Here is a 23,200-nt window from a genome sequence, read left to right on the forward strand (position 1 = left end):
CTTTAAAAATTGTGAGGCTGGGTTGGAGAGTCCACAAAGGCCAGGTACCCTCCCTCCACCTCAATATTAAGGATCCTGGTTGCAACCTCTCCAGCTCAGAATGAGGGCATGGTGTTGGCTAGCCTCCTCAGGCATGAATTATTAAAGAGGGTAAGGGCATCATGCTCACGGCCCCTTGGGTCCCCCATTGCCTTTCACTTCAGTTCTCACAGTGTTCTTCCAGCTCCTTTGCAGACTGTAGGGAGCATGAGCACAGTGGGCAAAGCAGGCAGAAGCCAAGAGGGGAATTGGGAAGCATGGGGGGAAAGGGCCTGGAGGGTGAGTGAGAACAGCTATTACCAATGCCATTCACAACGAGAGACTCTTTAAGATAGAATATGGAGGCAACTAGATAGCACAGTGGATAGAGCACCAAGCCTGGAGTCAGGAGAACCTGGATTCAAGTCTTGCCTCAGACACATCCTAGTTGCAAGTCTTAAAACTGATGCTAAAACAGAGGGTAAGAGTTTAAAAAAAAAAAAGATAGAAATGATCATCACCTAGGAGCTGAACTGAAGGGAGAGGCAACAGAAAAGGTTTATTGAGTTTCCCAGATTATATTAGCATACAGCCCTCCCAAATATTTCTGCATAGTAACTCAAGTCCAGAAGACTTCTGGGTTCTGCATTTTCCATTCTTTGGAGACTGGGATTGAACATGTGGTTGAAATCTTACAAACAAGAATCCATTGTTAGAAAACAGGTGTTGTTTTTTTAATGGTCTCTTATTTGTAGGAAAAGTTTCTGATAATTAAACAAGTTTTTCTAGTACTTGAAGGCAATCCAGGCCACCTAGAATTTCCACTAGAAATTGGGACGGGGGACACCAAGAAGTTATCGTGCCAGATTAGTGATGATGTCCTTGTTCAGGAACTCTGGAATTCTGCTGTCCCAACACAGAATGGGCCATCTGTTCTAGAGTTATTCTAAGTGTGTCCTTACAAAGCATCCCAAGTACCTAGTACAATGCACAAATTATTCCACTCAAATCCCTGTTGAAAGAGGTGGAATGTGATGAGATTTGAAAGACACTGTAGTATAATGGAGAGGGCACTGGTTCTAAGCAGAAAGACCTAGATTTAAATGACCCTTCAGGCACTTAATAGCTCTGTGAGGATCATATGACCTCTCTGGGTCTTAGTTCCCTAATTTTTAAAATGAGGGAGATGTATTCAATGACCTCCTAAGGGTCCTTCCAGCTCAAAATCTGTTGCTTAAGTAGTCAAAAAGATCTGCAATCTCACCAATTTGTATGTTTCCTTTCCTCTCATCCCTGCCCTCCTATGGAACTCTTCCCCATGTTCCCCTCTATGTTTGCCATGGTAGGTCTGCCAAGCATGGCAGGGGGCTTTCCTCAGTTTCTTATATTATCTCAAGGATACCAGAGAAGCTAGTTGACATCTCTAGCTGTTTATCTGTCATCCCTCACCTTCATCAAATGATCAGCCCATCTTCTCTGGGTTCTTTCTGATGACACCGTTTACTACTAATTTTTTTTTAAGTTCCCCCTTGATTGTTTTAGATTATTCACATCCATCTTTTGCCCTCTGTATGATATTCATTTCCATTCTTTGGAGGCTATTGTGTTTGAAATTTTATAGTCAAACCACAAGAAACCATTGATAGAAAACTGTGGTTTTAAAAAATGGTCTCTTGTTTCTAGGAAAATCTTATGGTCATTAAATGAACTTTACAAGTACCTGAAGGCATTCCAGCCCATTCCTCCTCCTGCTAAATTCTAGGCTCAACTCATCCATTTCATTTGTCTGTTCCATATATATACACAATACAAACTAATGGACATAGTCTAGGTTGTTCAATCTAATCGAATCATAATCTGACCAATAAACATTCTTCATCCTTTTGGTATTTCCTGTGTGGATAGTCAGACCAAATTTTTTTGAGTCATCGTGGATCTTTTCCAGGAGACACTGCAATATTTCAGGGCTTGATATAATCAGTACAATGCCATCCTCAAAAAATTGTATTTGAGAGACCTGATCATCCAGAGGGAATCCCCTCTTTAACTTACTCTACACTGGATTCCTACTATCAAAATTGCAAAAACTTTTTTTGTTAAGCCCTTACCTCAGACATCTTAGAAACAATACTGTGTTGGGTCCAAGGCAGAAGAGTGATAAGGGCTAGGCAATGGGGATTAAGTGCCTTGCTCAGGATGTCTTAGGCCACATTTGAACCTAGGACCTGTTCAGACTTCAAAACTGATTTTACAAAACAAAATAAGGGTTTATTTTGAACTACAGTAAGTTGAAAAGGAGGATTAGGGAATAGGATACCCTGATCTAAGAATTGTAGGGGTAGCTGGGTGGCTCAGTCTTAGAGACTGGAGGTCCTAGGTTCAAATCTGGCCTCAGACACTTCCCAGCTGTGTGACCCTGGGCAAGTCACTTGACCCCCATTGCCTTGCCTTACTGCTCTTCTGCCTTGGAACCAATACACAGTATTGATTCTAAGGCAGAAGGTAAGTGTTAAAAAAAAAAAGAATTCTAGCTATACCTCTCCCTTCTAAGACCCTGTAAAGGAGTTTCTTCATGTGCCTTCCAGCTCCTTAGAGACCTATACTGACTGTCTAAAAATCCCAGCTGTCTCACTACCCTCCCAGATAAGTTTTGACAAGGCATATAGTTCTTCAAAGTAGTTTTCAGTTCAACCCTGGCCTGTTAGGCCCAAGATGGCTGTAGGCCTTTCCACAACAGACAGGTTTACTGGTTGGACACAGATCTGTAGAGCAGCTGGAAACACAACTTGATCACAAGGTGTTGAAGGATTTCTCCAAAACAGGACACCAGAGTTGGTAGCTTCGACTTCAAAGAAAAGAAAACCAAACCCCTCCTTGGCTCATAGAGATCCCAAGCAGGAGGAAGTTGTAGCTTCAGGCTGTCCCAGAAACAGGAAGTCCAAAAAGCCCCCAGTCATTCCTACTGTCCTTTTTTATCTGCTCCCCAAATTCCAGAACACAGTCTATGCAGTTGCACAGCATTCGATCTTTGCAAACTCCTCTCTGTTACCTTCTTGCAACCCATTTCTCTTTTCCCCCATAACATTAGATCTGGCTCTCAATCCATTGAGCCATCCAGCTGCTCCCTAAAATATTTTTGATGAACATAAGTCTCTCAGTTTTGTACCTTAGTATTTATGATTAGATAATTCTTTTTTATTTAAAAATTTTTATTCAAACATTTTATTTTTCCAATTACATGTAATAACAATTTTCAACATACATTTTCCAAAATTATAAGATCCAAATTGTCTTCTTCCCTCTCTTCCCTCCCCTTCCTCAGAGATGGTTTAAGGGGTAAAAATTAGGGGTTGTTGATTGAATATATTATACTGGTGGTCACAAGAGTTAAAATTCAATCCCAATAAAATACTCAAGTCAGTTTGGGATTTTATGTGGTTTAATTACAATAGAGGGAAGAAATTAAGAAGAGAAAAATAGGGAATTGGACTGCTCTGGCAAGCCAGATAGGAGTTGGAGGTCAAGGAAAGGAGGAAAAGAGGAATCGGTCACCTCACCAAGGTCACTCAGGGAAGATGCCTCACCTAACCCACGCTACAGAGCTTCTCCCAGTCACCACCAGCAAGCCACAAACGCCAAAACCCACCAAGCTGCCAAGAACGTCGCCATGAGCTCCCAATGCAGAAAAAAAAAACGTCTCCAACTGACAGTGAGAGAGAGACCGGAGAGAGGAGGTGACATGAAGTACACTTCATAGACAGTTCTTTACATCACTTCCTGTGTCTCACATGTATCAATGGTAGCTTAAGCTTGACTTAAGACAACCCAGGAGTCTGTCAGTTGTTTCTTATTTGTCACTTGCTAGCACATGTTGGTCATAGGCCATCCTCCTCAACACTTAATCCTTAAGTAGGGGTGTATATATTTCTGGTTGCTAGAATTCTAAGACTAAGCAGGGTGGAGAAAATCTAAAATTTACAATGGTAAACAACCTGATCTGGGTTATACATATATTATTATGCAAAACATACTTTTATATTGGTCATTGTTGTAAGAGAATACTCATATAAAACGAAAACCCCCAAATAAAAACATAAGTAAACTAAAGTGAAAAATGGTATGCTTTGATTTCCATTGACTTTGTAAGATTTAAAATTAATATCAAACACCTCCAAGTATTATATTTTATAAGGTTTACTAATAACTTGAAGTATAGGAAAGTAAAACCTTCAATAAAGAGCAGTTTACCTAGACCAACAAAGTGGGAGAAGAAAGAGAGAGGGTGAAGTTACAGAAACTTTTATCTACACAATGTAAGGATGTAATGTGGGGACAAAAGAGGAATGCTGGGAAATGTAGTTCAAGGGTACAAAATTCTAATTACACAATCTCCCCTGTGATCCTTTGGGAGACTAGTCTCCCTAAGGGAACATTTAAACATAACCAGCTTATAGCTCTAAAGATTTTAAACTAAAGGTATATACAATCTTGCGGTTTCTAAGGGGAAATTATAGTAATTTGGGCATAAGAGGGAAATAAAAGAGAAAAACAAAACCAATGATTGCTACATTGACAAAAAAAATTGGGGAGCAGTCCCCTTGGCATAAAAGTGTACATTCAAAACAAATGCATTCAAACCCCCTCAGTTCAAATCACCACATTCCAAAGTTCACTTTGGATCTTTTGGTACAGCATGTGGTTTCCGCATACATCTTCATGGCACCTTCTCCAAACAGTTCACTTTCCGGATTCAGGGAGGTAGCAAGTTTATTATCCTAAGATTACTCTCAAAAGAATTTAAACTTTGCATTATAAGATAATAATACAATCTCCCCTTAGGAGGATATTTACAAACACAGGGATCACTCAGGGATACATGGCTGAGTTATGAGGTATATGAATCAATTGTCAAAAGAAATAAAAAACATCAAAAAATCCAAATAAAAGAGAAAAAAACTTTTAGATGAAATATAAAATATCAAAGTCCTATGTGTAAAAATTCTAAGTAAGGAAAAAGTACCAAGTCCTTAAATCAGGGCCCGATTAAAGTGATTTATGTCCCACAAGCCTGTTGTAGCAATTATGCACTTTTCCTATCAGCAGCCAGGACTATAGAAAGTTTTCACACTATGAAAAACAGAAGACTAGATTTTATCAGCAAATTGGGAAATAGAATTCCCTGGTCTGATTTTACCTTTTCTCTCAGGGATAGGGGAGCCAGGATGGTATCCAAAGTGATAGAAGTGTGGCCTGGGGAAGACCTTGACATATGTCAAACAGCCACAACCTCGAACCTCAAACAAGTTCAAGACCTCTTGTCTTGGTGCAGAATCTCATCAATCCCACTGGGATTGGTTGGTCTCTTTGACCTTATGCTCATTGGTACTATGTAGAGGCTCTTATGTGTTCCCTTCTCATGGAATCAGACACAATCATTAAGCAAAGTTCCATAATTTTTAAACAATTAATGGCACTGTTTCTATAGTCTAAAGCTTTTGGGTATGCATTGACATTAGGGCTAATGGACATTTTAAACTTACCCTAGTGCAAAATAAAAAAACCATACTACTGGTAACATATGCTCCGAGTACAAAAAAAATGAGAGGGGAAAAAAGTCACATACTGAGGAAAAGAATAATAAACTATTTAAAAATCAAAAATATATATTTCACAGTTAGTGACACACTGTGTCAGCCAAGGAGAGGTAGAATACAAAGGTTTCTCTCCCAAAAATAAGATCCATTTCCTTTTTAACTTGGGGATTTTCACCAAGTAACAGCTTTGTAAAACAGTAGTACAACAGGTAATGCACATTCAAGAAGTGCCAAAATTCCCAAAATCACAATAGCCCATTTAATGACAATAGCAAACAAACCCACTATTATTAGGATTCACATAAGTTACTGTATGACATTTAAAAACTTATGAACTCATGGATACTTGTCACAAGTTCTCCAGATGTAGCCAATAGTTCAACCTTGGCAAAGATATTTTTAACAAAGTCTATTACTGCCATGATTCCAAAATTTGGCAGAGGAGCTCAGAAAACAAAACAAAACAAAAACAAACAAACAAAAATCCTTTGTACTAGTGACGAAAACCTTTTGGGTCTAAAAGGTCACCAACAATTTAGATCATTCTGGTGGAAGGGTAGAGTAAGAGTACAAATATAAAAACCATTCAGAAGCTACTAGGCTTCCCAAGAAAATCCTTCCCACCTCCCAGATGAGATTATAACCCACCATGAGGTAACCAAGTCCCTTTGGGAAACCTCCCTCCCTCTGGTATGAGACAGTAACAATCTAAAAGACCTGTCAACAATATCTTCCATCCATTTCAATGTGGATCCAAGGACTAAATAGTGAAAATCACTTCAGATGTCTCTTCCATTACATTTTTTAACAAATGAAGAAATGGGGAATACAACAGTGCTATTGCACTTCACTTCATTTAGTAGTCTAAATGGACCCTTGCCTCTTGTTACAAACAATTCAGAGGCAAGAAAATGATCAGTCAGAGGTAGGGATGCTACTAGATATCTGAAAATCACTTCTGAAAACCCCTTAAAATCAATTGAGATAATTAGCTCATTAAATTATCTAAAGATTGTATACAGGTTGTGTAATAATGATACTTTTTTCACTATATTTGATGACACTTTAGTGGAGTTCAAAAGGAAGTTTGTTGGGAAGGTAACAGGGGATGGAAGAGATACGAACCTAGGTGAGTTGACTCCTACTCTCTTCTCACCTTCCCTGAGTGAGGTTGTTGAGAGGTATTGCACAGGTTTAGGGAGATTCCCTGGTGTAAAAGGGTAATGAATAGTTTAAAGAAGATCTCTCCTATCAAATTGACCCGGGGGTAACCCCAGGTTCCCTTGCATGGAGAGAATCTGGAGACAAGCTTCCCTGGTGACCTTGTCTCAGTGGGGGATGGTTTTTGATTGCTCCTTGTTAAAGTTGATTTCAGATACCTTTTCAAAGGTTCCCAAACTAAGTCACTTGAGAGAAAATCTGACTTCATAAATAAGGTTTAATGACTTGAATAAAAACAGGTAGGGCAGAAGAAAAGAGGGACTCAGTGACCCTAATTTACTTCCTAACCATGGTCTTTCACTCAGGTAGCTGTATAGCCAGCCTGAGTTTTGCCATCCCAAACTCAACTAAATTTTCACAAACTATCTTTATATATTTAGCTAGGAAATGGCAGAACAGGTGCAAGAGGGCTGCAAGGGGGGGATCCAGGCTCTCCTTGACAGTGAGTCCACAACTCCCTCTCTTGAAGGGGTCTGATCCTCTTTTGTGATGTTCTTTGAGGTATCAGACTGGTGATATCGTTAGAAGAAACCTTGAATGTTGAACAGATAAGTCTCCTTATGGCTCTGGGTGACGTCCTCAGCAAGGAAATTACATCCTGCTCAAAAGGCCAAGAATTCCACATGGATCTCTCCCAGGTCTCTCCTCCTCTCCCAGGATGCCTTGCTTTCCAACTGACATTGTCACTCAAGCTCTTCTTGCAAAATTCCATTTTTCCTTCTTGAATCCTTCCTTACAGTTATAAACAGTTTGATGAAGTCCATCCATCATCATCTATGTGACAATTAACAAAGGCAAATGGGACAAAAGGCTGTTAAGGCAACATATGACCTCAATGGATCTGGTGACAAACCCAGAATTCATAAGGACCTATGGTTTTGCCACTGAAAAGGGTTTGTTCAAGTTGACTATGGGCTTTTACAATGATATTTTCTCCAGCCCAGTCATAGGGGAGGTACAAATAAAGGCAATGTAACAGAGCATATAGTTAATAGCCAAAACACTAGTAGCTTAAAATGATTCAGTATAACAGAAGATATTAGATTAGGTTAATATGTGAACTTAACAAACAAAATTGAATTTCAAAGCAAACACTCAGCAACTACAATATATGTGACAGGATGAATTCAAGAGCCCTTTTCTCCAATTCCAGTAGAGTTCACTATTTGGAGGGGAACAAAACTGAAAGTGTTAACATCAATAAAACAATGGAGTATGAAAAAGCTTAAAATTCACCTCCAGATCTCATTAAGGATCCTTCTCCTCCCCAGTATCATCATCCATTTAGATTCCTTTGGTCATCAGTGGTTGCTAACATTAAAATTAATTCAGGTCCTTCTATGACTGCTAGCTTTGCAGTGGTATCTGCTCGGTTATTTCCCTTAGTGACAGGATCAGTTCCACCTGTATGGGCAGAGCAATGAACTACAGCTAGGGCTTCAGGTAGCTGGAGAGCAGAAAGAACTTCATTAATAATTTCTGTATTTGCTATAGTTTTTCCAGCTGAGGTTAAAAATCCTCTCTGAAGCCATCTACTGCATGACAACTTCCAAATGCATACTAAGTAGGGGTACTTAAGTTAGTGTTAACTCAAGTTAGACAATAGAGTAAAGAATTCTCTTTCACAATCCTCCCTGTGGTCCTTTGGTAGACTAGTCTCCCCAATGGATCATTTTAAACTACAATAGTTACAGATAAGAGGGAGATAAATAAGAGAGAGAAAGAACAAACCAATGTTTGCTAGGTGAATTGACAATAAGCCAATTAGGGGGAAGTCCCCTTTGGCATACAAGTTTACATTCAAAATACTTGTGTTCAACCTCCCAAAGTTCGATCAATATACTGAAGTTCATGCTGCTGATGCTGTGGAGGTTTATTCAGGCATCTTCATGGTGTCTTCTTCAAACAATTTGTTTTCTTAATGCAAAGAGTTATCAAAGCTCTTTTTCCTGAAAATTTTTCTCAGACAATTTGGAGTTTATGGCAATTATACACCACACTGAGCATAGTGTGGACAAATCCCATATTGGGTGTGTTGCAGAAACTGGGCAGGCCAAAATAGCAAGGGGCTTTAGGGAGATGAATCTCCCCTCTGAACTTCAAGAGTACCCAAGCTAATCGAAAGGACCAGTACACTGAGTAACAGGAGGAAGAAAAGACATCATAAAACAGAGTTCTTTGAGCTCAGTAAGGCTCTCTGAAAACACTGTTTGAAATAGGCAGTAAACTGGGCCATGCTTGCAATCTCTGCTTCCTGTTCATAGGTGGCACTACCCTGGTAGCCACTGACTAGGAGTAAAAAAAAGGAATGTTTGGGAGAAGTTCTTACCCTTCCCACACACAGGAGTAAAACCACTGGCCCCATGTTACCTCAATTTCCAGTCAGCTTAAAAATCTGCTTGGAAGCTAGATAGAGTGGTGCTGGGTAGCATGGAAGGGGCTGCTCTTGAAATTTTTATTTAAAGTCAATTTAGAATAATATTTTTCCTTGGTTACAAGAATTGTGTTCTTTCCCTCCTGAGAAGAAAGCCTCCCCCTCCGGTAGCCAACACACAATTCTACTGGGTTTTACAGAGGGGATGCTCTTGGGAAAAAAAGGGGAAAAAAACCCTTGGTTTGGGAAGCCACAGCAAGCAAGGGGAAAGGGGGATTTAGATCTCACCCTCTGTGCAGAAAAAATAAAGGTGCTTCTAAATGACTCTCAAACCTTTGGGCAATCAGGTAAGGATTGCAATAGCTCATGGACAACAGAAACAGCAAGGACCCGAGGCAGTGTCTGGCCAAACCTGGGAGTCAGCAGCAGGGGCAACAGCAGTAGCAGCCAGAAGATCTGGGAGAGCACAGGGCAGGCAGAGAGACTCAGCTATCTGGCTCCCCACTGGGAAAAACTGTCTTTACTGAAAGGCTGTGTAAAAAAAAACTTGAGAATTCATTTCCTGAAGTGGTAGCCAAAAATGTAAGATTTAAAATTAATATCCAATACCTCCAAGTATTATATTTTATGATAACAAAGTAGAAGAAAGTAAAACCTTCAGTAAAGAGCAATTTACCCAGACCACCAAAGTGGGAGAAGAGAGAGAGAGCAGAGTTACAGAAACTTTTATCTACACAACACAAGGCTATAACGTGGGGACAGAAGAGGAATGCTGGGAAGTAGTTCAAGGGTACAAAATTCTAATTACACAACTCCAACAGTTCTTTTTCTGGAGGTGGATAGGATTCATTGTCCTAAGTCCTTCAGAATTACCCTGGATCATTGTATTGCTGAGAATAGCTAAGTCTATCACAGTTGATCATTGTACAATATTTCTTATTCTGCTCTTCATCATTTCATGTAGGTCTTTCCAGCTTTTTCTGAAATCATCTTGCTTATCATTTCTTATAGCACAATAGTATTCCATCACCAACATGTACCACAGTTTGTTCAGCGTTTCCCCAATTAATGGACATCCCCTCATTATCCAATTCTTTGCCACCACAAAGAGCGCAGCTATGAATATTCTTGTACAAGTAAGTCCTTTCTCTTTTTTTATTATCACTTTGGTATACAGGCCCAGTAAAGGTATTACCAGATCAAAACATATGCATTGTTTTATAGGCTTTGGGGCACAATTCCAAATTGTCCTCCAGAATGTTTGTATTAGTTCACAACTCCACCAACAATGTATCCCAATTTTGCCACATCCAACATTTATCCTTTTCCTTTACTGGTCATCTGATAGGTGTGAGGTGGTATTTCAGACTTGTTTTAATTTACATTTCTCTAATCAAGGGGGATTTAGGACATTTTTTCATAAGATTATTGATAGCTTTGATTTCATCATCTGAAAATTTCTTATCCATATCCTTTGACCATTTGACACCTGGAAAATTACTTGTATTCTTATGAATTTGATTTAGTTCTCTACACATTTGAGAAATTAGAACTTTATCAGAGAAATAAGCTATAAAAATTTCCCCCAGTTTGTTGTTTCTTTTCTAATCTTGATTACATTGGTTTTGTTAAAGCCAAGTTAAAACTCCTATCCTTTAACAATCAGCCAGTAGAAACAATCAGCTCACAAAATCTGAGAATTAGAAAAGACTTCAGTAGCCATCTAATCCAAGACATTCATGAAATAAAATGTTACTCCTGTAACATCTGGCAAATAGCCACCCAGCCTGTATTTGAAGATCTCCAAGGAGGGTCAACCTACCTCCTCTTGAGGCAACTTATTCCACTTTTGCACAGCTCAAATTATTCAGAAGTTTTTCCTGACATTAAATCTGAATTTGCTTATTTGTTATTTTCACCCATTACTCCTGATTCTGTCTTCTAGGGCAAAATAGAACAAGCCTAATCCCCAATCACATGACAGCCCTTCAGATACTTGAAGACAGATATCTTATCCTTTTAGAGTAAACATATCCATCTTATTCAACTGATCCTCATGTTATGGACTCATGTCCATTCATCAACCAGGGCATTGTGGTTGCTCTCTTCTAGACACTCTCCAATATATATTGATAATTCCTCCTTTATCTATGATGCTTAGAACCGAAACAATAGTCCAGGTGAGATGTCATGAATTCAAAGTACTATCATCTAGGGAAATATTCCTAAAAGCTTTCTCTCTCTCTCTCTCTTTTTCCCTCTCTCTCTCTCTCTCTCTCTCTCTCTCTCTCTCTCTCTCTCTCGCTCTCGCTCTCTCTCACTCACTCACTTTTAAAACCTTACCTTTCATCTTATAATTAATGCTAATTATTGGTATTATATTTACCTATATAAAATATGTGTGTATGTATATATGTATGTGTATATATGTAGAGTGGTAAGGGCTAGACAATTGGGGATAAGTGACTTGCCCAGGGTCACACAGCTAGGAAGTATCTGAGTCCAGATTTGAACCCAGGGCCTCCCATCTCTAGGGCTGACTTTCAATCCACTGACACAACTAACTTCCCCACCAACCTTTTCTATCCATTGTGTAAATTACTGTTTTCCACATCCTCCACAATCCAAGGACACTGGTTTTCTTTCTGTTTCTCATAAATGACATTCTATCAACTCCATGCTTTTTCAGTGGCTGTTCCCCAGATATGGAATTCTCTTCTTCCATACCTCCACCTCCTGGATTCCCTAGCCCCACCCTCACTACTCAGTTCCAATTCCGTCTTTGGTAGGAGGTTATTCTTGATCCTTTCCGCTGCTTTTTTCTGCAATTACTGTGGGGTTGTAGGGAACAGCCTCAGCCACTCATTCTATTTTCAGTTGAATTACTCTCATAATCTTCTCAGATATAAAGATATTTTCCAATGCTATCTACCACAAAAATCTTCCAAGATTGATGAGAGCCAACTCCCTAAACACCTACTCCTAATGAGGAAGCTCTAGAGAGTGATCTGTTTTCTAATGGTCCTTTTCTAGGGGTTTTGGGGAATTATTCTTAAGGAACCCCCTAAACATTCTTCTCTCTCTTAAAGTAAACCTCAAACTCTTTCCCTAAGCTGGAAACCTCTCCTTCAAGCAGAACCATTCTTTAATTAATCTAATTAACTAATTAATAACTAATTTATTCTTATACAATTTACTGTGTATTTGTATCTTTCCACTTAATGTGGTATCTCTTACTAGGAAAATATTTCTGCTGCTAGATGCTTTGCAACTTTTTTTTTTAACCCTTACCTTCTGTCTTAGAATCCATACCAAGTATCAGTTTCAAGGCAGAAGAGCAAAGACTTAAGCAATTGGGTTTAAGTGACTTACCCAGGGTAATGCAGGTAGAAAGTGCCTGAGGCCAGATTTGAATCCAAGTTCTTCCAACTCCAGGCTTGGTGCTTTATCCACTGAACCACCTAGTTGCCTCTAGATGCCTTAAATCTTGATGTTTCAAACTAATGAGAGAAGAGAAGGGGAGAAAAATCACCTCCTTCCCTCCCAGCTGCCCTCTGGTAGAACTGAAATGATTTTATCCTATCGAGCTTTTCCTGGTCCTGTACTACCATGACTTCAAGTGTCTCCAGGGCTTGGTAGGCTTAATTTTGTTAAAGGTCTTCAGGTAAAATAATTTAGAAATATGCTTTCCTCAACTTACCAAATTGTGTATATTTTTTGGCTCAGAAATACCATTAGTAGGCAGATAACCCACAAGGAACTTAAAAAAGGAAGGAAAAGATCCATATATAAAAAAGGCATTTATAGAAGCAATTCTTATAAATAAGAACTGAAAAGTGGAGATATCACTAAATTGACAGATTTCCAATTAAATTATTATAAATGAATGGAATGAAATATTATTGTGCCATAAGAAATGAATAGCACTAATGCACTGCTGGTGGAGTTGTGAATTGGTCCAACCATTCTGGAGAGCAATTTGGAACTATGTGCAAAGGGCTTTAAAGGAATGCTTACCCTTTGATCCAGCCATAGCACTGCTGGGTTTGTACCCCAAAGAGATAATAAGGAAAAAAAACTGTACAAAAATATTTATAGCTGCACTCTTTGTGGTAGCAAAAATTGAAAAATGGGGGGGTGTCCATTGATTGGGGAATGGCTCAATAAATTGTGTTATATGTTGGTGATGGAATATTATTGTACTGAAAGGAATAAAAAACTGGAATGACTTCCAGGAACTGATGCAGAGTGAAAGGAGCAGAACTAGGAGAACATTGTACACAGAGACCAATACATTATGGCACAGTCTAATGTAATGGACTTTTCTACTACCAGCAATATGTGAAAGGGAATTTTTATTCCCATTGTCTATTTTAAGATAATCAATCAAGAATTTAAAGTACCCCTACTTAACACTTAGTAATTCACTAACAAAGAAAGCGTATGCCCTAAAAGGCCAAGCACTGGCCCCCCACCACCATGGCAGTGCTAGGCAAAGAGAGATTGTATTTTGTTTTGCATGAGTTTGCATATTTGTTATAAGGGTTTTCTTTGTCCTTTTCTTGCAGAAAATAAAATAAACACTTATTAATAGAAAAAACTTAATTTTTAAAAAAGTATTTGATTCAGTTAAGCAAAATGCTATCTTAAAGGTTCTCATCTCACTAGGTGTATCCCAATACCTCTTGGCTCTTCAGATTTCAGTTTCCTGATCTGGACTTTAGATTCTTGTGAAGATTTGGCTTTCTGCATTGGATACTCAGGCTGAAGAGGGACACTTACTCAGGTAAGACTCTTGCCTCCTTGGTGTGAGAGACTGCCCTTTGTGGCTCACCCTCTCTCTCTTTTTTTTTTTTGGTTGTTGGAACACCTGACTAGAGACACTCTCCTGGACTGGTGAGATTCACATTTGTAGTCTGGAAGTACTAGGATTAGGACTTGGAGTAGTTTTTGTATCCTTCCTATATTTCCTACCTTAATATCTCTACCTTGCTGTAAATAAAGCTACTAAACAGCCTACTGACTCATAGTGTAATTTTTATAAATGGCAACCACAACAACCTTTTTTAACTCATAAATTTAGTCAAACCAATTTTAATCCTTACAAATGCAATGATCCAGGACAATTCAGAAGAACTTATGAAAAAGAATGCTGTCCACGCCCAGAGAAAGAACTGTGGAAACAGAAATGCAGAAGAAAAATATGTGATCAATCACATAATGTGATAGGGATATGATTGGAGTTTTGATATTAAAGGATCGCTCTATCACAATTATGAATAACATGGAAATAGGTTTTGAACAATGATACATATATAACCCATTGGAACTTATTGTTAGATTTGGGGTGGGGTGGGGAGGAAATAGAGGGGTTGGGGGGATCGTGAATCATGAAACCATGGAAAAATATTCTAAATAAAAAAGGATAAAAAAAAGAAATGAACAGTATAGATTCTGTGAAACTTGAGTAGATTTATATGAAATGATAGAATGAGTGACAGAACCAGAAGAACTATTTATGTTGTGACCACAACATTGTAAAGGAAAATCCTCTGAGATTCTTAAGAACTCTGATGAATGCAGTCATCAAGGCTTACTCCAGAGCACTGATAATGAGTCAAGCTTACTATCTCTTGCTGGAAAGGTGATATATTGTAGATACAGAATGAGCTATATATTTCCATACCTGACAAAATCAATATAAATTTGACTATACTTATGTAATATCCCATTTTAGTTCACTTCCCCTAGCTCTCATTGACACTGGTAGGTTGGATCCCAAAAGAAGAGGCTGCTGCTACTTTTCGGATTTTAAGGGCATCTATATGAATTGCTATTCTCTTAACATTATCTTTATGAGCACCCACCACTGTGCTTCCCCTTAAAAATCAATCATTATTCAGGTTTTTTTTTTAAACCCTTACCTTCTGTCTTAAAGACAATACTAAGTTTTGATTCCAAGATATAAGAGTGGTAAGGGCAAGGCAATTGAAGTTAAGTTATTTGCTCAAGGTCACACAGCTAGGAGTCTGAGGTCATATTTTAACCCAGGACCTCCCATTTCCAGGCCTGACTTTCTAGCCACTGAGCCACCTAGCTGCCCCTTTAGATTCAGGTCGTCAGCTAAGTCATTTATTCAACTGATACAACAAAAATACTAGTTTAAAAAGTATCCTACGTGAAAAAAAAACCAACGAAGGTTAACCCAAAATCTATGGAGGAAGAATGGGAATGAATTTAAAGTAAATTGTTAGTGAGTCAAAAATGTAGAGAGTACACATTGCCAAGATAATTTACAACTCCATTGCTGAGCCTTGATGTCATTGCTTTCTCAGGAAGGTCCTTGTGAAATTCACTGTAAGGTATGGCATCTGTGATAAATAATTCACTCCTCTGCTCACTTGGATCCTCTTAGGAACTGGTATCTTTTCTGGGAGTAGTTCTCCTGGCATGCTTATCATAAAGCATGGTGTCTTAGCTGAACATGACAATTTACTGCTGGGTTGGATCAAACAAGTTGTTTAAGCTGCTGTATTGCTTCCCCACTGAGCTCTCCTGATTTGGGACTGGTCCAGTTGGGTCATCCAGTCACCTGACAAGCTGTTGGGCCAGACTAAACAGCTATTGGGCAGCTGCTGTTTGACTAGTCAGGGTAAGAAGCTCTACCAATGGGAAGGAGCTTCTGGGTGGGCCAATCAAGTCCACCATTGGTCAGCTATTGCTAGGTTGGATCAATAGTCAATAGGCAAGGTCAATAGTCAAGATACTTGACTAAAAATCTCAAGGCAAAGCATCTTTAGTAAATTGTTTGCTCAGCTGGGTTCCCTACACTCTTTCTTCCATGGGCACCTGTAGTTTTTTTGTACATTTAACCACTAACTAGGCTGGGTGGTGCTATGTTTTCTTTAGGAGGATTGTTACTGTACTCTTTTCAACTGGAGTGCTGATCATGCTATTTCTGCTGGGACAATGGCCTTTAATCTAGTATCAGCAAAATGTCTCTTCTGTTTTATTCCCTCAGAGCTTCAGCTCTGAGGATTGTAACCTCCAAAAGTAAAGTAAGAGGGACTAGCCTCTCCTATTCAACAATCTTTCCAGAATTAAAAGTCTCTTCCTTTGGAAAGGGATTCTACCTTGCCTTATAGTAATAGTTACTCTCAATTCAATCATCAGTACTTCCCAAACTCCATTTGAGATCTTATGCAGATGAGTGACTTGGGACAAATTTATGAATGCATTTGTTCTCTAGAGGCAAGTTCATTGTCTCAGTAGAGTGTTCATATGCATTGAAATATTCAAGCCTCATATCCTTTCAAAAGTGTAAATATGTTCATTTTGCATCTGAATGTCTTCCCATTTCAATGTCTCTGTCTTTTAATTTCAATGTTTCTGTCTTTTAGCCCCTCTAGACTATCAGTTATATTTGGGGAGACCCCTCTTACATTTATTTTCTATGTAATTTATTTATTTAAATGAGCATCCTTTCTTTCTCCCACTGCCTGCCTTCATGAAACAATGAAAAGAAATTAAAAATAAAATCCTGATAATAAATTTGTGAGGTCCAACAACCCTGATTCCTTCATTTGGCCCAAAGCCAAAAATGTGTCTTACTCTCCATTTTAAATTTTTCACTTAATTGGCTGGAGGTGAGTAGCACATTTCTTCTTTAGTCCTCCAGTCCTCATGATTTATTATTGCATTGATTAGTTTCAAAATCTTTCAAAAGTTTTTTTCTCTTTATGTTGTCATTGTATAATCTATCCTCTTAGTTCTGCTTCATTCACTCTGTATCACTTCATATAGATATAATAAAGAACTAATTGTATAGGACTCTCACCTCTTTGATGGAGATTGGCTATTAAATATCCCATCCCTAGTTAGTAAGAATAACATTTTACAATTTTGAGAAGACATTTGTTTCTTATCCTCTTTTATCATGTAATTATCATGTAAATAATTCCTTCCTATATATTCCCTTCCAAGCAAATAAATATGAATGCCTTTCTATGTTTTTCTTGGTGCCTGTGTTTCCATTTCAAAATGTCTACTCAGTAGATCTTTTCATCAGACATGACTAGAAATTCTCTATTTCACTAATAGTGAAAAAGAAAGAGAAAACTCTATTTCACCTCCATAAGATTACATTTAATTTTGATAGATTATTCTTGGTTTTAGTATTTTACCTTTAGGAATATCGTATTCCAAGCTTTCCATTTCTTCATAGTGTCAGCTGCCTAGTCTTTTAAAAATCCTTATTGTGTCTCCTTGGTACTTCAACTTTTTCTTTTAAAAAACAACAACCTTGGGGGCAGCTGGGTGGCTCAGTGGATTGAGAATCAGGCCTAGAGATGGGAGGTCCTAGGTTCAAATCTGGCCTCAGACACTTCCCAGCTGTGTGACCCTGGGCAAGTCACTTAACCCCATTTCCTAGCCCTTACCACTCTTCTGCCTTGGAGCCAATACACAGTATTGATTGTAAGATGGAAAGTAAGGGTTTAAAAAACAAAAACAAAAAACAAAAAAAAACAACAACCTTACTTTCTTTCTTAGAATTGATACTAAGTATTGTAACAATTAAAAGTAGTGTTTGGTATAAACTGTGACCGCAGAAACATGGTTTCAGGATATTGTCTTGAGTTAAATCAAATATAAAGTGGTCGCCAGGGAAAAATTCCCAAATCTGAAATATGCCCAAGTCAGCTGGGTTTTTATGGAGATTTTAATTAATACAAATTAAGGAATTAATGAAAGGGAGAGAGAGAGTAAGAGGAAATAATGAGAAAAGGGATAGGCCAGCCCAGGCCAGCCTAGGCCAGCCTCGGCCCAAGCCCTAAGAGAGATCAGTTAGTCTTTAATCCACTCACCACAAGATTTGTCCCAAGCAAGATTCTAGTGTTCAGAGATACCCAGCTATTCCAACTAGTCCAAGCTCCAATTCAGCTTTGGCAAACTGAATTTTCAGCCAGCCACCCAGTTCTCTCAGAGAGAGTTCCTTTTAAAGAGAATTTTCTCCTATGTCACCTCCCCTAAGTTCTCACATCTACCAATCACAGTAGATGTTTTCCAAAGTACAGACCATTCTTAATTCACACCTGAGTAGACTAAACTTTTGAGTAATTCACACCTGAGTAGACTAAAACTTCTGAGTAAGTTCACACCTCTTTGCCCCTTGCAAGTTTGCAAGTTGCTTGACCTTTTAGTGATTAATTTGACCTTCATAGGTACTTAGCACCTTTTTGTATTAGATCTAAAAATAGAATTAGCTTAAAGCTTTTGCTTCACTATAAGTATGAGTTAAGTACTTTTTCATTGTTCAGTAAAGAGTTTACAACTTTATCTTCCCCTAAAGTATGCTTAAGTATGGGTGGAGTAGAGTTCTCACATTCCTGACTAAATCCCTTCATTGTTTAAAATGGGGGAATGGTCTTAACCAAATCTTATGAAGTAGGGTCTGAGAATTTTTAAGATTCACAGTCTCAGTTCCAAAGCAGAAGAGCCATAAGGACTAGGCAATGTGGATTAAGTGACTTACCCAGGGTCACACAGCTAGAAAGTGACTGAGGTCAAATTGATCTATTCTGCTTTTTAAAAAAAGTTCTTTTCTTCAGTGAATTGTTATGTCTTTTTATCATTAGGTCAATTCTGATTTTTTAGGTGTTATTTTCTTCAGTATTTTTTCTGCCTCTTTTACCAAACTGTTAAATCTCTTTTCATAATTTTCTTGGGTCACTCTCATTTCTTCACCCAGTTTTTCCTCTACCATTTTAATCTCTTTCTTTAACTCTTCCAGGAATTCTTGCTGAACTAAGTTCCAATTAGCATTTTCTTGGAGACTTTGCTTGACACTATTTTCACATTATCTTCTTCTAAGTTAAACTTGCCACTGTAGTAGTTTTTTTATAGTCAGATTAATTTTTTGTTGTTTTCTCATTTTCTCAACCCATTTCTTAATTTTGAATTTTCTGTTAATTTTAGACTCTGTCCACTTGGGGGTGGGAAGGTATTGACCCAAGCTTCAGGTTCTTTTTCTGTTGCTATTTTCAGAGCTAGTTCTAGGGGTCTGCAAGTTTTTGGTGCTTGTATTATCCTGAGAGAGGTGTGGTCACTTGCTCTCCTGGTCTGCATTTTGGTGCACTCTGGTCTATACCAGGAGGAAACACTGCTTGCCTATGGCCTCAAGTACCAGTGCTCCTCTTGGTCCTTGAACCAGGGCCTTTTCTCCCTTATGATCAATCATAAGTGCTTCTCTATTTGCTGTAATTACAACCCAGAACTGCTTATGGGCAACAGAGTTGCCAATCAGTGCTTGATGCAAACAATACCAGCAAAGGGTCTCCTATAACTTCTTTCGGATCAGTTGTCTGAGCCTCTTATCATATCTTGGAAGAGAATTCCCAAAGCTGCTGCTGTAACATGTAAAAATGGAGATTTGAACCCCAGATTTCAGTTCCCAGGAGCCCTTGCTCTAGTTCCCAAGATGCCCTCTAATCTCACTGAGATCCCCACCTGGGTGAGATCAAAATTTCTATTTAAACTGGCTGTAGAAGCCTACTGAGTCTCTCGGCTTCTGCTTCTAGGGACACGTGTCTCCCAAGATGTGGTGAGTGAAATTAAATGGGCCTTTTGGCCCTCCTAGCCACATGCTTTCTTATTTTGTATTTTCTTTATTTTTTAATCCTCAATAAACCTCATAAAAATATAATACTTTTAGCAGAGAGACTAAATTTTTAATCTTAATACATAGTTGCCCCCAAAGCCCACTGTGAATTTTAGATTTACTCCACCCTGCTTAGTCTTTAGAATTCTAGCAACCAGGAATGTATACACCCCCACTTAAGGATTAAGTGTGGGGGAGGAAAGTCTATGACTCCCATATGCTAACAAGTAACAAATCAGAAACAACTGACTGACCCCTGGGCCATCCAAAACCAAGTTTAAGCCACCATTGGCACATGTAAGACACAGGAAGGGACATAAATAATTGCCTTTATATTTCACATCACTACCTGTGAGAGGGGTTGACCAAGGGATCAACCATGGATAAGCTTGAGTGTGAGACCTCAGAGTGCTTCTCTTATAGACGATCACGTGGTGAGTGAGAAGACTGACTCCCCTTTCCTTGGATTTTCTGGAGGTACCAGCCTCTGGAGAGGCCCATCTCTTAGAGGAAACCTTGGAACTCTTGCCTATTTCAGTCCAGGCTGGGGCAGTTCTCCTTCAGGCCAGGGAGTTCTCCTTCTCTCTCTCTCTCTCTCTCTCTCTCTCTCTCTCTCTCTCTCTCTCTCTCTCTCTCTCTCTCTCTCTCTCTCTCTCTCTCTCTCTCTCTCTCTCTCTCTCTCTCTCTCTCTCTCTCTCTCTCTCTCTCTCTCTCTCTCTCTCTCTCTCTCTCTCTCTCTCTCTCTCTCTCTCTCTCTCTCTCCCCCTCCTTAATTTCTTCCTTCTATTGTAAATAAACCACCATAAAATCCCATTCTGACTTGACTATTTCATTGGGATTTAGAATTTAAACCCCTGATGACCAACTAAAAATATATTCAGTCCAACCCTAAATTTTAACACCACCATTGGTGCTATTGCCAAGCTCCAGGTCTGCACCTATCTGAGTGTTACAGACATCTCCTACAGTTCTCTTAGGCAGGAAAAATGTCTCCTTCTGACCTTTTTTTGATTTTGCCACTCCAAAATTTGATTAGAATTGATATTTTAAAGTTGTTTTTGGAAGGGAATGCTGGGAGAGTTCAGCTGGATCCACCTCTGCTCCACCATTTTGGCTCCACTTTCTAACTCTTTACTTTTCTGAAATGATATCACCTGGGAGAAAACCAAATTTATTCTAGTAGGGGAGAAAATACATATAAGGGGTCTTTAGCTACAAGTAAGATAGAAAGGACTAAGGGTCCTTATGTTGCAAGGCATAGTAATGGCATGTAATACATCTTTTATAATGTCATTTCTATTAATAAAATCATATCAATTTCTGATCTTGAACTATTTAACAGTGCCAAATATTTTTGCAATAAGAACTTTCTTTTCTGAATCTTCAGTAGCTATAGGTTCTAACAAGTCAGTGATTAAAGTACCTGCAGAAGAAGTTTCCAGGTCTCATCTCCAAAGAGTTGTATCATGATGACTGCAGGGGATGAGCTGGAAGCAGAGTCACTGGTTTGAGGGGCACCGCTATTAACAGGACTTTTTCATATACCTTGGGACTTTTGACAATTGTTTGATCAGTTCGGTTGGGGGGGATATCAAAATGCCAGGGAATTCACAAGTGACAATCATAACTTTAAATGTGAATGGGATGAACTCACCCATAAAACGTAGATGAATAGCAGAATGGATTAGAATCCAAAACCCTACCATATGTTGTCTTCAAAAAACACACATGAGGCGGGTTGACACCCACAAGGTCAGAATTAAAGGATGGAGTAAGACCTTCTGGGCCTCAACTGACAGAAAGAAGGCAGGAGTGGTAATCATGATATCTGATAAAGCCAAAGCAAAAATAGACCTGATCAAAAGGGATAGGGAAGGTAATTATATTTTGTTAAAAGGGACTTTAGACAATGAGGAAATATCATTAATCAACATGTATGCACCAAATAATATAGCGCCCAATTTTCTAATGGAGAAACTAGGAGAATTGAAGGAAGAAATAGACAGTAAAACCATATTAGTGGGAGACTTAAACCAACCATTATCAAATTTAGATAAATCAAATCAAAAAATAAATAAGAAAGAGGTAAAAGAAGTGAATGAAATCTTAGAAAAATTAGAATTAATTAGAGTCCCATCACTTTTCAAGGGAGATTTATTCCTGCCAACAAGGAAGGTAGAAGGTTAGGGCTGGAGGTTGAACACTCTGTTCTCCTCAGAGAAAGGTGCTATTAGGCTAGAACTATTGTCTATCTGCTCCCTTAAGTATTGCTAATACAGGGGAAATAACCTGCAGTTTCAGAGCTTCCAAAAGCTATTGCTCTACAGGAAAAAGAATAGCTCAAGTTCCAAGTACCCAAGGCTTGATTCTTCTTACTAAGTGCCAGATTGATAATGAATTCACTGATCAAATAACAAATCTGAACCAATGGAAAACAGAAATCAGAGAGAACACATCCACACCTTTTACCAAGATAAGGTCAAAATTGGCATATGATTCAGATAAAAAAGCGTGATATTATAAGTAAATGGGGAGGGCAGCTAGATGGCTCAGTGGATCAAGAATCAGACCCAGAAGATGGAGGTCCTGGGTTCATATCTGGCCTCTGACACTTCATAACTGTATGCCCCTGGGCAAGTCACTTAACCCCCATTGCCTAGCCCTTACCAGTCTTCTGCATTGGAACCAATACTTAGTATTGATTCCAAGACAGAAGGTAAGGGTAAAAAAAAAAGGAAATTAGGGGAACAGAGTATAGTTAGGTCTATGGAGAAGAGAAGAATTTATGACCAAACAAGAGATGAAGAACATTATAAGATGTAAAATGAATCATTTTGATTATATTAAATTAAAAATGCTTTATACAAATAAAACAAATGCTACCAAGATTAGAAGGGAAACAACAAACTGGGGAAATTTTTATAGTAAATTTCTCTGATAAAGGTCTAATTTCTCAAATTTATAAAGAACTAAATCAAATTTATAAGAATACAAGTCATTTTCCAGGTGACAGATGGTCAAAGGACATGATAAGCAATTCTCAGATTTCTAACTGAGAAACCAAAGCTATCAATAATCATATAAGAAAAGTTCTAAATCCCTCTTGATTAGAAAAATGCAAATGAAAACAACTCTGAGGTACCACCTCATACCTATCAAATTTACCATTATGCTAGTAAAGGTAAATGATAAATATTGGAGGGGATGTGGCAGAATTGGGTCACTATTGGTGTGTTGTGGATATGTTGTGGTACTGGTGAATTGTGAACTGATCCAACCATTCTGGAGGGAAATTTGGAATTATGCCCAAAGGGCTATAAAACTGTGCATACCTTT

At 38.5% G+C, this 23,200-nt stretch overlaps 1 long non-coding RNA gene across 1 annotated transcript in view; it reads left to right on the top strand.

Moving 5' to 3' along the window:
• The window catches only part of LOC107650500 (uncharacterized), a 14,654-nt gene extending 10,521 nt beyond the window's left edge, over window positions 1-4,133 (top strand). The window contains exon 4 of the long non-coding RNA XR_008912076.1: window positions 3,471-4,133. This is a non-coding gene — a long non-coding RNA (uncharacterized LOC107650500). The remainder of the gene's footprint in view (window positions 1-3,470) is intronic.
• Window positions 4,134-23,200: the final 19,067 nt, after the last annotated feature.

The sequence above is a fragment of the Monodelphis domestica genome, chromosome 5 (assembly GCF_027887165.1).
Source record: "Monodelphis domestica isolate mMonDom1 chromosome 5, mMonDom1.pri, whole genome shotgun sequence".
Lineage (NCBI taxonomy): Eukaryota > Metazoa > Chordata > Mammalia > Didelphimorphia > Didelphidae > Monodelphis > Monodelphis domestica.